The sequence below is a fragment of the Ailuropoda melanoleuca genome, chromosome 5 (assembly GCF_002007445.2).
Source record: "Ailuropoda melanoleuca isolate Jingjing chromosome 5, ASM200744v2, whole genome shotgun sequence".
NCBI classification, from domain to species: Eukaryota; Metazoa; Chordata; class Mammalia; order Carnivora; family Ursidae; genus Ailuropoda; species Ailuropoda melanoleuca.
This window is the reverse complement of record NC_048222.1, coordinates 36,160,019-36,165,201: the sequence shown is the minus strand read 5'-3', so window position 1 is coordinate 36,165,201 and position 5,183 is coordinate 36,160,019.

The window sequence follows — 5,183 nt, the reverse complement described above, 5'->3', positions numbered from 1 at the left end:
TCTGTCAAATAAATAAATAAATAAAATCTTTAAAAAAAAAAGTACAGTGGAGGTAGCTCTCTAGGGGATGCCCCTTGGAAATGAGGGGGGAACAGATGGATAAACTTCCTCTCAATTCTCCTCTTGGTGAACTGTTCCAAGGTGGTTTCTCCTTGCAAACACCATGTGCTTAGCAAACAACACTGTCACGTGACCTATTCTGTCCTCTTGGCTCATGTGAGGACATCACCAACACAGTAATGCATTGTATTGCATTGCTCCCCCTCTTTCCTGATTCATGTCCCTCCTCCCCCCTCGTCATCCTGGGCTTCTGTCTCCCCAAACAGTGTGAGCACCATAACCCTTGCCTCAGAGCCTGTTTCTAGAGTACTAGACTGACATGGAGTCAGTCACAATCAAAGCCCCCGTCCCAACATTAATGAGATAGCAAGAAGGTCCTGTGGACACAGCAGATTTCCTGCTCAGATGCAGAGAATCTAGCCCAGACTGCTGGCTTCTTACCAGGAGCCCAGGGCCAAGGTGGGGGGGGACAGGGAAAGGGAGGTCGGGCCATTTCTAGCCTACTCCACAGGGGACGCTAAGGCTCATTTCACAGGCTGTCTTCATGCTTCACTGCATTTTCTCCTGGGCACCTAATACTTCTCTTGGGAAAAGTCAGACCCAAGGCTTGCAGACTGCTCTGCCTTCTGGGTCTCTGCTCTTAGGCATCTCGAGGGCAGGAGGCCAGAACCTGGAAGTTCAAAGTCTCCTCTACAGATGGCCGGGCAGTCAAAGGNCTGCATTTTCTCCTGGGCACCTAATACTTCTCTTGGGAAAAGTCAGACCCAAGGCTTGCAGACTGCTCTGCCTTCTGGGTCTCTGCTCTTAGGCATCTCGAGGGCAGGAGGCCAGAACCTGGAAGTTCAAAGTCTCCTCTACAGATGGCCGGGCAGTCAAAGGCTCTGATCAGCCCAGGCTGCTGGAGGGTGGAGAACACGGATAGCAGTGTGTAAAACTGGGGCTAAGGAGAGAAAGGGTGGCTCTCCGCCCTTTCCGAGTTTGCGCTTGGCACAGATTTGGTCCCCTCTTTGTGGACCCCACATGGCTCAGCCTAGAAGGGCAGCTACTTAGACTGCGTTGGCTCTGAACTCCCTGAGCCTATGAGGTTTCTTCCTTCACTGGTTCTCCCAAAAACATAAGGTTGTGTGGTATCATTGTATGCATGTACTGGCCGTAAGGGGATGCCCAGAGGCCAAAAACAGCCACTGAGTCCCTGCTGGATTTGGCTGTGTCACAATGCAGACAGGTGTGGTCAGAAGAGTGGACACCCAAAGATCGCAACTGAAGCTGGAAATGATCAAGAGAGATCCTGTAATCTTCTTGTCCTTAGCACTTTCTTTCGGGGCGGGGGTGGTATTCCATGCGTGTTATGCCCCCCTGTGGCAGAGGCGAGACTCCAGGTCTGGTCAGAGGATGCAGCCGTTCCAGAGCTGCTTCCAGTGTTGAGGTCATTCATCCCATCTGAGACTAGAGGTCTTTTCTTCCTATATCTAAGACACCCAGGCTGCATCCAGGGAGAAGGAAATTCCGGAGGCCCTGTTGAAGGCTCAAGCCTGCCCACAGTCCCCAACTGATAACAGTTCTTAGAGGGCCAGCAAATTCAGTGTCCATGGACAGACTCCTCTTCGGGATGCTCTGATGATGTGGCCTCAGTGTAATAATGGACCATGGCCAGGAGTTGGGGAATAGAGCAAGCTGCAGGTTCGCCAAAATGAATGCTTGTCTGGCCGCCTCCCTCCTGTCCTAAGCATCTCCTTGGGGCTGAGGTGTAAGCGCCAGTACCACTCAGGAATTTTGACTATCTGGTCAGGGCCACTGGAGCATGAGCCAGCCCAGTGTTGAATAGATAATGTTTTTTGGGGGGGGGCACTGAGCAGATTAAGATTGACTTATCACCGTAGACAGACCACTGTGGAAGCCATGAAGCTGAGGGGGAGGGAAATAGGCAAAGTGTGACCCATTGCTAAGAAACAGAAACCATAAGGGCCTGATCCAGGTTCAAGGACAAGGACTCAGCAAGATTCTTGATGATGGTTACTAGGTCACAGAGGGCACAGGAATCAAATCGACAGGTTTGAAAAGAGTTGTATCACCAGAGAATCCTCATCCCTGGCATATAGGTATCTGGGAATGCATAATCTCTAAGGCAGTATTTAGGTCTGAAACCATGTCCAAAGGGAAGAGGAATGCTTCAGTTCCAGAGGAAGCATCCTCTGGGGAATTTCCATAAAGGACTATGGATCAAAGAAGATACTTCCCAGGGGAAAGGACTAAGAGCGATTAGTTTTGTTAACCAAGAAACTTGTTCCACTGCCCAGAAAGATGTACTATATGCTGTAGATTAGTGACCATTGTGTTTTCTTCTTCCCTATTCCAAATGGAAGGTTTCTTTCCTTAAAAAAAATACTTATCCTATTTTCCTCTCCCATTTCATATTGACTATGCAGGGATAGCTAGATCGATCTTTTAGCCATAGACTGTAAAATCATAAGTTACATCTAGGCCTGCTCAAGAATTGCACACCACAAACGGACCCTGCACTGAGAGTTCCATAAAGCAATTGGACATGATTCTGTTTTGTCTCCCATTTTTGTTGGGCTTAGGATCATTTCATTGTTGGGCAGGCAGATTTTTTAAATTGTATGTTGGGCAAGAAAAATACAGGTAGCTGCTGAGCAATAAAGGGGTGGAATACAGTGGATGTGTATCGCTTATCTACCCATCATCCCTTCCTTTGGGGACCCATTTCTCCCCTCCACACAGTGCTGGTGAGGTTGTCAATTATGGTGGCCTACTCTTCCACCCTAGAGGTAGACACATGTCCATTGTGGCCAAAGTCCTCTCTAGGACATTAGAGCTAGTGATGCCAACATATAGAAGGAATCAGAGCCAAGAGATGGGAGACATCATCAAATGAACCCCTAGATCCAGCCATGCATGAGGGCAGACCCATCCTTTGTTGTTTTTGTTTTTACCCATCCTTTGGTTTATCAATTGTGTAAGCCAGTTAATTTCCTACCGGATTACATGTTTGATTTGGGGTTTAGATACTTGCAACTGAGAGTCCAGACTAATACACATACAATAGAGACATGAACACCATGTTGTTCAAACTCATTGGATATTATACAAGTCTTGCATGATCTTATAGGGGTCAGCAAACTTTTTGTCTAAAGGACCAGATAAATATTTTAGTTTTGTGGGAGCGCATATGGTCTCTGTCTCATAGTCATTGCTTCTTTGTTTTATTTTTACAACCCTTTAAAAAGTGTAAAACCATTCTTAGTTTGTAGGCCATACAAAAACAGGTTGCAGGCCAGATTTGCCCACAGGCCAGTTTGCCAACCCTTGTTCTAGACCCTGCTACCCTCTGCAGCATTGACACACAGTCTGTCAGTCCCTAAGCATGAAGCAAAATACTTGAAGTGCTATTTTGGTTCAAATGTCTTGATATGACTTGGTAATGAGTTAAGGTTCAGGGTAGAGATAGGAATGGGAAAAGGATCTTGTCTCGTGCCCACTGTCTCCCACATAATTGGCACTGAATACACGGTAATCATTATTATTTCTTGGTGATAAAGATAACTTATCAATATGGTGCAGCTGTCCAAACGGCTTTGTTCAAAGTCCCAGTGCACCCTTCAAGACCCTTCTCTCTTTCAACTCCTTTACGAAATCTTTCTCCGACCTCCCTTCCCAATCAAGTCTGAATTAGATACTCTTCTGCTTGTGATCATAGACCCCATGTGGCCTTCCATCATGACTACCTAATTGGTCTGTTTTTCCCACTAACTTTGAGCACGTATAACGTGCCTGAGCCCTAGCTCCTAGCACAGTGCTTAGCACCTAGCGGTAAAGGGCCTCTCTGCCACCATGTGAATATCTGTTTGAAGGTGTGCTCCACACGTCCACCTGTGTCCAGGGTGATCAGTCTGCATGTCAGCGTTGTGCTGGTGCGATGATGCCCTCAACCCTGTTTCCTCTCTCGACTGGAAATAATTTGTTGATATACATTACACCTTACCTGGTAATGTCATTACCATATCTATTTTTCATCCGATTCCCTCCAAAAATGAGTCAAAGACAAAGGAACAGGTGGGAACAAGTTTTCTTAGAAACTGTTATGAAGGAGGAGCCCTCCAACCCCACCCCCCCACATACTTTCATTTACTGTCTGATGTGATAGCAGGTCAGAGGCCTCCAGCCTCAGCGACATCTGGGAATCAGAGTGCCCTCCACGCAGCTGGGGCCCCATACTACTTTGATCCATGTCTATGAGGTGGAGGGGAAATTCGCCTCCTAGGAAAAATATGTGCAAGGCCCTGCAGGCCCAGGACAGGCTGACCAAGGCAAGGTGAGTCATGGTGTTCTAAGCTGAATCTTTTGCCCATCTCACAGAAGCAGGCAGGAAGCACCACCATTGATCAGCTTTATATGGCACCCACTGAATACAACAGATAGACAAAGACAGACAGAGCACACACCACTTCTAAGCTGAACACTGCTCACCATCTAGAAGCACCTTGGATAAGCACATGTGAGACACTCTTGCATAGGAAAGATGTACTTTTTAAAGGAATGAAGAAGTATTTTGGCAAAACATCTACTTCCCTCCCGGGTCCTGGGTAAAGAGGGACCTCTAAATTCTGAAGCTTCTACATATTGAAAATGATCCCCTTCTCAATGGCAGTATATACAGTAGCAAACCTTCCAAGTCTGTTGTCACAGCCCTCTACGTATATCCTGAATCTACTTTACAGGTGGGCAAACATAGACTTGGAGACAGAAGGTGGCCTGGAGCAAGGGGACACTGGGGCTGGCTCAAGGTGAGGGGAAACAGATGTCTCGGCTCAGCCAAAGGCAGGGCCTCTGTCTATCCGGATGGGGAAGGGAAAGGCTGGGGTGGTTAAAACTCCCTCTTTCTTCCTGTCTGGGGAAGCAGTGGTTCCACAGGAAAGGCTGTCAAGAAGGACACTCCTGCTGGCTAGTGGGCTCCTCAGGATGGCAAAGGCCAGGGCAGGCTGGAGCTCCTCCTGGCTTCAGGGATGTTCTCTGAGTTTGGGGATTGTGGGTTCCCTGCTTCCATACCTCTCTTTGTTGCCTGCATGGGAGCTTAGACCTTAAGTCCTTAATTATTTAAAAAA